The sequence below is a fragment of the Humulus lupulus genome, chromosome 2 (assembly GCF_963169125.1).
Source record: "Humulus lupulus chromosome 2, drHumLupu1.1, whole genome shotgun sequence".
Lineage (NCBI taxonomy): Eukaryota > Viridiplantae > Streptophyta > Magnoliopsida > Rosales > Cannabaceae > Humulus > Humulus lupulus.
The window spans coordinates 188197450-188208222 of NC_084794.1; positions in this window are offsets into that span (position 1 = coordinate 188197450).

Consider the following 10773-nt stretch of genomic DNA (forward strand, 5'->3'; position numbering starts at 1 on the left):
TTTAACTATCAATTAGAATTATCAAAGTATACCAGGTCAATTTTGGATAGTTTCACAGAGTTATGTATTTTAAGAAGAAAAGAGAAATTATGGCAGATTTATTAATTAAGATAAATTGGTATCTAAATTAATAAATAAGTTTAAATCAAGGTTCAAATTATAATTAATTAATTTTATAAAGGATTTAAATAATTATTTAATTAATTAAATCAATTGAAAATAATACAGGCCTTGATTTTAAGTCCAATGAGCTTATAATCACATGGGAAATTTCACAGGCCTAAAGCCCATGATAATTTCGACCTAGGGCTTCAAAATGGCTATTATTTTATTGATTTTTTAATTTAATTAAATGACCTAATTGAGTCTATAAAAGGAGTGCTTAGAGAGAAGTCATCAGTTTAGATTTCTGAGATGACAGATAAGTTTAATCACTTGTTTTCTGATAGTTTTAGATTCTCTCTAAACACAAGTCATTTTCTAAGCCTCTTTGATTATTTTCTCTTCTTCTTCTCTGTATCTATCTCATGTGTTGAGAATTTCCCACACTAGTCTAGGTGATTCTAAGGATACATTGGAACATTGTGAAGAAAATAGAAGATCGGTTTAGTTTCTTGATAATACTTTGCGACAGAGAGGATACAAGAGTTAGAGAAACTGATGGAAGGACTCTTTCATTCTGCTGCGCATACTGTAAGTATTCTATTCTTTATTTCTCTTTGAATTAAATTTTAGAAACATGTTTTAGGCTATCTCGTATTAATTTGTTTAATATTAGATATACATGATAATAAATAAAGATCTTGTATAAGCTAATCCAACAGATATATCACAGCATAGGGGTCGATATATCGCCTACGGAAGATACGGAAAACACGTCGACTTTGCACGAATGATCGAATGAGGCTGGGGAATATAGGGGGAGGCAATATATCGCCTATAGGGGGCGATATATCAGCTCCATGTATGTATTTTTGAAAGTTTGATTTTTAAATTTTAAAAATACCTTTAACCACTTAGACTTGCCTTTGCCAATTTTGACCGAGTTCTGGGCGTCAGTTGAACGAAAATTCAAATCTTTAACATTTTATAATCATTTTTTTATTCAAATTAAAAAGGGTTAGTTTCACTCCTTGAACTCTATAAATAGGACCTAGTGCTCAGCCATTTTCTTCATTCTTCAAGCATTTGATCATAGCCTCCAAGGTGCTAGTGTTACTATAGAGAGATACACTTAGGTTTTGGGTTAAAGCTTTATCAATCTAAGCTTTTATAAACACTTGGGAAGTGAGAAATAGTGTGATTTCTATATTGAGGTTTAGACCAATCCATAAGGTCATTCAAGGTATTTCTATTCCTAAGTTCAGTTCTATATGGTTCTTTAATTTTCTTTTATTCAGATGCTAACTCTTGTTTATGATTCTTGATTAGGTATTTAATTTCTTGAAACTTAAGGTTCTTCTTGATGGTTTAGTTCTCATTTCCTCTTTATTCTTTAGAGATTCTCACCATTTTTATTGTTGGTTTATAGGAGTGTTCTAATCCCGTTCTTATTCCCAAATATCCCGACTTTTGGTAAGGAAAATATGATAGATTTTATGTGCTTATATGTTATGGTATGTTTATGCTATGATATGTATATGTATGATATGTTTTTAGTCACTTGGGCATATGACTTGCTTAGAAAGCAAGCCCCAAGATTATTTATCATTTCATGGGTTAGAGTTATGATTTACCCTACCTCAACTAGTAGAGGACCTAGATGGGTTATCATATGCTACCATGTGATCTTTCTACCTCGATTAGTAGACAGAGGACCTAGATGGTTTATCACATGCCATGTTAATGAGTTAATGGCCATTAATATTGTAGTCCTATATGATATATGTTTTTTTATAGTCATATGTTTTCTAGTATATGTTTACGATATAGTGTGCTAGTAGATTTTCCTTGCTGGGCATTAGGCTCACTCCTTTATTTTTAGTGTGATGCAGGAAAATGATTATGGAGGTGGAAGGATTCTTGGTAGCTTGGCTTGTGTGTTGAGGATGAATGGACTGTGTGTCGATCGAGGATGACGTTTATTTTAGTCTTTTGAATTATGTTTCTTTTGTAATTCCGCATTTAGTTTTTGAATTGATTTGAAGTTATGTTTTATGTTTTATTAAACAATGGGTACCCATACCATATTTTATATCTTATTTTGTAATTTGCACAATATTTATTTTGGAGTTTTAATAAAATTATGATTATTTCTTATGTATGTTTTCTCCAAAAGTAGTAGCTATGTCTAGTAGTTTTAATGGTCCAAGGTCTTAGAAATAGTTGGGTCATTACATGTTGTAACGCTCTGGTTAGCCAAGACCATTACACTGTGTATTTTAAATAGTGCTTAACTCGGTAAACGAGTCATAAGGCCATAAACATGCATCCAAGTGTGATTAATGGGCCAGGGTTAAAATTTTGGTCAAAAGGAACGGATATTTTATTAAAAACATTAAATTGAACATGGGATCCCATAATAGTGTTTACAATTATGTTACACCCCGATTTCGAGAATGGGAATTTTGATCTCAAAACTTAGGCTCGTAAGGTGTAAGCTCGAGACTAGCACAGTCGTCATGTGATCAGTAAGTCAGAGACAGTCTCGCTGAGCAATAAATGTGACAACGTCAGGATTGGTGAGCTCGGGAACTACGTAGTCTCAGAAGTGTTCCGAGGTTATAATTATGGCTCGCAACTCGCAGTGGAAATGGTTAAACACTTGTATAAATTTCTTGATTTATTTCCTACCCTCAAGCAAGACGATTTGAGCTTGAGTATTGTAAGCTCGAAGAGGATGGTCTCGTCAACATCACTTGTTGAGAACATAGGTGAACCAAGGAGACGAGCTCACAATAGATAAACGGTCTTGAAGGTGTGTGAATCTAGCGTCCAAGCTCGCAAGCTATGTGTGAACATGTTTATTGTTGTAAAATCCCTATGTTTAAGGGATCTGATGTAATTTGTTATTAAATCCCAAATATCATGGGATATTACTGCGTACGTAGTAAATAATGCATTTAATGGCATTATTTTAATTTATTTGTAGAATAACTCCCCGAAATCTATTGGAAGAGATTCGGTAAAACACTCTATAAATATAGTGGGACGATTCATTTGTAAAGGACGAAAAAACCAATATTGGGAAAAGTCTGTACAATTGCTTCCAGAAAGCTATCAGAGAATTCCAAGAAGTTAATAACACAGACTCGTGAACTAGGCAGATTTTAACTGCTGAACCACGTAAAAAAATCGTGTCTATATTATTTGTTTCCTCTGGTATATTTCGTTTAATTGCTCTTCTTCTCTAAGTTGACGAAAAATAGTGTCAACAGTTTGGTGCTTTCATTGAGAGCTATTAAACAAGACATGAGCCTGTTTAGTCAGAAAGCCTCTCAAATCATCAATGGTCGCTGCAAGTAACCCCAGTACAAGTGAGCGACCAATGCCTAATATACCTGAGGAGCAGATTCCTCATGCTAAAAATTACCCACGACAACCTAGAAAGTAGCCCATGATGGATCCAGATCCTGAAGAAAGGAATGATTCATCCAACTCTCGAGGGCCGCCTGCCCCTAGGCCTGACGAGGATATGTATTACAATCCTGAAAGATATGTTCCAATTGTGGAACTTGAAAATTGCCAACTGCGCAAACAGTTGGCAGAAGCAACAAAGCACAACAAAGAGTTAGTCAGACAAGCTGCTGGCACCCAAGCACCTCCTCAAAGGCCTAGAGGACGCCATCGTGGGAGCACAGCCTCTAGGAGGGTGGAACAGGTGCCGCCACCAGCATCCCAACCAGTTCAGCCAAGGTCCCGGAGGAGTAACCGGGCTGAGGGTACTACTAACTCGACTGCAAAAGCACAAACAAGAATGAGAAATAACCGAGCCCCCTCAGTGGCTTGGAACCTGAATCCTGATGTTGTGCAAAACAACCTGAAGCCTGACAGGGAAAATTCGAGACCATCTAGGCCCGGCAATGAGAGACAACCACTATCACCCATAAGACACCCACCATCGTCAATAAGGCACCCCTCGCCAGTCCAGGAGGTTTCACGACCTACACATCAAGATGGAAATCGATAGGCTAGGCATGGACAGGGGAATGAAGAGAAGCTACCCGAGATCACAGGGCTCCTCAGCCTACAGGAAGCCAAATGTCAAGATCATAGACTGATGGGACAAGGAGCCAATAGGGGACCCACCTCGTAATCATCGAGCTACGAGCTATGTAAGTGAAAGCTCGGAATACACTAGGTTTGTGAGCATTTACAACACAGAACCGAGGCATGTGAGGAATCGAGGGAATCACCCTGATCTGCGGGAACACTTAAACCACAATCAAGGCCGAGATAATCCCCCAAACCCAGATCTGCGAGACCATCTGAACGGCCGCAAACAGCCAGCGTATAACCCTATACCAAGACAGGGAGCTAGAGTTTATATTAACAATAACCAACCCCCTCAAGTCTAGGCTAGACCTCCAGTGGATTTAGTCCAAGAAAGGATTGAACAATTAGAGAGAGCATTCAGGCTCTTACAGAACGAGCGTGGCAGGGACAAGGCTGAAGAGTCTGATGAAGAGCTCGAGCCTTTTTCCCCACATATCTCCAACACCCTGTTCCCTCAGGGATTCTATATACCTCGTGTCCCACCATTTGACAGAAACTCGGATCCCTATAGCCATCTGAGAACGTTCAGCACCATTATGCGAGCCAGTAATGTTGGTTACTAGCTCAGGTGTACATTGTTCCCAGCCACACTTACAAGACCAACAAAAAACTGGTTTGAGAAGTTCAAAAGGCATTCGATCGCATCTTAGGATCAATTGTCTAGGGACTTTAAAAAAAAATTAAGGCTATGGTTGGCATCAGGCCCGAGGCGTCAGCCTTAACCAACATCCGACAACACAAAACGAGTCGCTAAAAAGTTACATCAGGAGGTTTAACGTAGAAGTGGCCCGAGCTCGAGATGTCAATGATAGTGGTCACCTGATGGTGGTTAGAGCAGGCGTAATGCCAGGAAGTCCCCTCTGGGAAGACTTAGAAAGGAAACCTGTCAGGTCTTTAATCGAGTTCAATTGAAGGGCCCAGAGGTTTGTCAATGTAGAAGAGGCGAGGTCAGCGCTGAACATGACCCCTCAGCCTGTAACTACAACGACAAACATGAACTCTGCCTCGACCTCGGCAGACACCTCAACTTCGAAACCCCCTAGGGATAACCCTTCTAAAAGGAAGAAAATCAAAGGGGATAACCCCAAGGTAGAAGGAGGGAAGAAGAAGAAAGGGGACAGATATTTCTCCGTATACAAGATGTATACCGAGCTCAACGAGTCTCGAGAGATCTATCTGGCTAATGAAAACCAGGTCCCATACCCCATGAGGAACCAAAATGTAAAGAGAGATTCAAATAAATAATGTACATTTCACCGAGATATCAGACATACAACCAATGAGTGTCGACAGTTGAAAGACGAGATCGAAGATTTGATCTCGAGGGGTTATTTCGAACAGTACGTCAGAAACCAAAATCCCAATCAAGCTTCCACAAGCCAAAGGGAAACAACAGCACCACCTGCCCAAAATAGTAACTCCCAAGCTCAGGAGGATGAGCGACCCCCTCTGATTGATGGAGAAGATGTAATAACCATCTCGGGGGAACCTCATATCGAAGGTTCGGGCAGAAATGCCCAAAAGAGATATGTAAATGAGCTCAAGACAGGCGACGGTTCTCCCTACGAACCCAAACCATGAGCTCCAAAACTACAAAGGGTTGAGACTCAGCCCATAACCTTTACTGAAGAGGACATGTCACACGTCCATTTTCTCCATAACGACCCCCTGGTCATAACCCTCAAATTTGCGAACAAGAGGGTACGCCGAGTCCTGATTGATAACGGGAGCTCGATGAATATCCTCTATTAAGCCACTCTAGAAAAGATGGGACTCGCGCTTCATGATCTAAAAGCATGTACGACCACTATGTACAGTATTTTAGGAGAAGGGATTGCCTGTATGGGATCCATTGAACTCCCTGTGACCTTGGGAGACTATCCAGTCTCTGTAACCAAGATGATGGAGTTTGTCGTGGTGGACCTCCCATCGGTCTACAATGTACTGCTCGGGAGACCCGCCTTAGTCGGGTTGGGAGTAGTGTCATTTTTTAGGCACCTGGCCATCAAGTTCCCTACTTCTAGTGGCATTGGGACGCTGAAAGGGGACCAGCTTGCGGGGAGGGAATGTTATAGCATCTCCGTTAGGGGAAAGAAGCAAACAAGTGCACAGGCACTTGTAATTATTCAGAAGAAGGATGGGACGGTCTTCAAGATAGATGAAGAGATCGACCTCAGAATAGAAGAAAGGGCTAACCTCGAACCTCTAGGAGAGCTCGAGGAGGTCAAGCTCGAAGACCCCACAAAGATAGTAAAGGTGGGTAAGAATCTTTCTGAAGAAGCGAAGTAGCAATTAATCCGCTTCTCAAAAGAAAACCAGGAAGTATTCGCATGGCCACACTCGGACATGGTGGGAATTAGTCCAAATGTCATGAGTCATGCACTTAACATCGACAAAAGCTTCCCCCTGAAGCAGCAAAAGCGAAGACTCCTGGACGACGATAGAAAAAAGGCCTTCAAGGAAGAAGTCGACAGGTTAAAAGCAAATCGATTCATATGAGACGCCTTCTATCCTGATTGGATTTCCAATCCAGTGTTGGTTCCGAAGCCCAACGGCATGTGGAGAACCTGTATATCTACTCCGACCATAACAAGGCATGCCCTAAAGATTGTTTCCCCTTACCTCGGATTGATCAACTCGTAGATGTTACTGCAGGTCATGGCATCATGTCATTCATGGATGCTTATTCTAGATATAATTAGATTGCCATGGATGCACTGGACCAAGAGCATACGAGCTTTGTAGCTGATAAAGAGTTATACTGCTACAATGTCATGCCTTTCAGGCCCAAAAACGCTGGAGCAACGTACCAAAGACTGGTGAACAGAATGTTCTCCGAGCAGATAGGTAATAACATGGAAGTTTATGTTGACGACATGCTAGTCAAGTCCAAACATAACAATAACCATGTACATGATCTCGCAAAATGCTTCACCGTACTGCGGAAATATAACATGAAACTCAACCCACAAAAATGCTTTTTCGGAGTATCTTCGGGAAAGTTTCTGGGGTTCATAGTGAATGTGCAAGGAATAGAGGTTAATCTTGACAAGATCAAGGCATTGATTGATATGCCCTCACCTTGAAAGCATAAGGATGTCCAGAGTTTAACTGGACGAATGGCGGCACTAAGTAGGTTTGTTTCAAAATCTACAGACCGTTGTCTTCCTTTTTCAACCTTTTGAGAGGGGGCAAAAAGTTTGAGTGGTCAAAGGAATGCGAGCTTGCATTCCCGGACCTAAAGAAACATCTCATCGAACCACCAATCTTGTTGAAGCCTATCACAGGAGAGGTCTTGTACTTGTACCTCGCTACCACCGAGCACGCCATTAGTGTCGTGCTCATTCGAGAAGATAAGAAGGTACAAAAACCAGTGTACTATGTCAGCAAAAGGTTACTGGGGGCATAATCGAGATACCCTTTAATGGAAAAACTGGCTCTCAGCCTGATCCACTCATCTCGAAAGCTCCGACATTATTTCCAAGCACACCCTATTCATGTGTTAACTGACCAACCACTGCGACATGTTCTATCTAAACTAGAAGCCTCTGGAAGATTGTTAAAGTGGGTGGTCGAACTCGGACAGTTCGAGATCACATATCACCCGAGAACGACCATAAAGGGACAAGCCATGGCGGATTTCATCATAGAATGTACTAGAGTGTCTAACGACGAAGTTGTAACTCTAGCGCGCGAGCTATGGAAACTTTATGTCGATGGATCCTCCAACGAAAATGGATCGGGGGTAGGTATCAAACTGATCACTCCAGTGGGAAGTCGATTTCATTCCGATTTAAGGTTCTACTTCAAAGCATCAAATAACAAAGCTGAATATGAAGCATTATTGGCGGGACTTCGAATAGCCAAGGAACTCAAAGCAAAGGCTATACACTGCTATAGTGATTCACAATTAGTGGTCAACCAAATTTTAGGGGAATATTAGGCTCGTGGCATAAAGATGGCTGTGTATTTATAGAAAGCCAAGGCTGAGCTTGGACAATTCAAGTTCTACGCTATAGAGCAAGTTCCCGAAGAACAAAATTCAAACGCGGACTCATTGGTCAGGCTCGCTACGACTAGCGAGGCCGATACACTGAACGTGGTCCCAATAGAGTTTCTATCAACTCTGAGTATCAGCGAGCCTGAAAAAGAAGACGTATGCATGATCGACTCTCAACCTACCTGGATGACCCCAATGATCACTTACCTCGAAACTGGAATTCTCCCAGCTGAACGGAACAAGGCTCGGAAATTGATGTATCAGATCTCGAGATACATTATTGTGGAAGGGAGGTTGTATCGAAGAGGGTATTCTATGCCACTACTCTGATGTGTAACTCCACCTGATGCAAAAAAAATTCTGGAAGAAATTCATGAAGGATTTTGTGGAGACCACACTGGGGGCATAGCCTATCCAAAAAAGTGATAAGACAGGGGTATTTCTGGCCCATATTCAAGGCAGAGGCATTCAAATATGTCAAAATATGTGATAAGTGCCATCGATTTGCTTCAATTCCACGAGCTCCACCTACCGAGCTAACCATGCTGACCTCCCCATGGCCATTTGCGGTGTGGGGAATTGATCTTATAGGCTCGCTACCAACATGCAAAGGTGGAGTAAAGTATGATGTGGTCGCGGTAGATTATTTCACAAAATGGACCAAGGTCGAACCCCTGCCAACAATTACCTCGAAAAAAGTTTTAGACTTTGTGGTAAAAAACATCATCAGCCGATACGGAATGCCCGGACAATGGTACCCAGTTCGACAATGACTTGTTTACCCATTTATGCGAAAAGAATGAGATAATAAAAAGCTTCTCCTCCGTCGCCCATCCCCAATCAAACGGCCAGGTCGAAGCAGTCAACAAAACCCTTAAAAGCTCCATAAAGAAAAGGTTGGAGGAGGCTAAAGAAAGGTGGCTCGAGGAGTTACCCCGAGTTTTGTGGGCCTATCAAACCACAGCTCGAACTTCAACAGGAGATACCCCCTTCTCTCTAGCATATGGATGCGAGGCCATCTTGCCAATTGAAGTCGAAATACCTACAATACGGAGCCATGCCTACAATCAGGCCTCGAACCAATCCCAGCTCGAAGAAAGTCTGGACCTTATTGAAGAAAGACGAGATGAAGCTCAATTGGGAAATGTCATATATCAGCAACAAACTACCCGATATTTCAATAAAAAGGTTCGAGATAGAAAATTTGAATTGGGAGACTTGTTATTAAGACGTGTATTTCTGGCTACAAGGGACTCATCGGCTGGTGTACTCGAACCTAACTGGGAAGGACCTTACCAGATCGAGTCTATTATCCGACCTGGGGTTTATAAATTGGAGAGGTTGAACGGAGAACTGGTACCACGAGCTTGGAATGGTGAACATCTACGACCTTACTATTAGTAGTGTAGGATAATGTTTTATTGTAACCAAGCTTGTTTATTTTTCAAACTTTTTATTATTAAAATGTTAAACTTTGCTCAAAAGTTATTTTCTTTACTAAATGTTGTATTTTTTGCAAACTCTCTTAATTCAATAACCTATGGTCGCACTCATAGGATATTAGGGGGCATCAGTGGTATACAATAATACCATAAGTTTGAAAAAATAAATAACATAGAACAAAAATGTATGGATCCTTAACCTGACATAAAAATGTTAAGTATACACATAAACCAACAAAAATGTCTGGATCATTAACCCGACATGGAAGTTATAAGTGTATACGCGAGCTAAAGTTGTCTGGATATAACCAGATACGCGAGCTAAGATGATCTGGACATAACCAGATTATCAAAATTATAAGTGTCTGGATATGACTAGATACGTGAGCTAAGATGATCTGGACATAACCAGATTACCAAAGTTACAAGTGTATGGATTACGAACCCGACACGAGCTAAATAAGTTTGGAACAAACCAGCTAAAACTAATCGACAGAAAGTTGGAAAATAAATAAACCTACTTCGAGGAAGAGGAAAAGTGACTAGAAAAGCAAGATATAACTAAACTACTAATCTTACATGCCATATAAGCACTTTCGAGTGCATGGTGAAAGTAAGGTTCGACCTTGACAAATAACGAGATCGAACATGGATACATCGAGTAAATTGTGCGTGAATGCATTGAAACTTGAGCTTAAATCCAACAGATGTGTTTGTACGAATAAACAAACATAAAAGCAAACCTTTAATATAAGATGCTTGAAATATTTTGACCTAGAAATGTAAAGCAAAAATATTAAAGTAAAAGCTTAATGTAAAAATTAGGTGTATAAAGGTTTTCGAGCAAAGAAAATCACATACATAAGGATTAAAATTACTATTTAAATAAACATAAAATAGCCCTAAAGCGACCTATAAATTGTCTTCGCCCCAAGGGCTTAAAAAAAACGGTTACAAAAATGTTAATGGGACGCAGCCCATGACCTCGCTTCTATGAAGCAGGTGCATCCCCCGTGATAGCATCGAGCTTCTCCGCCATCTTTTCTGCCTCCTCCATGGCATCCTCCTCGTCGAGCCGAGCTTGCCACCTCTCAAGGAATTCATATTCGAGAGTGT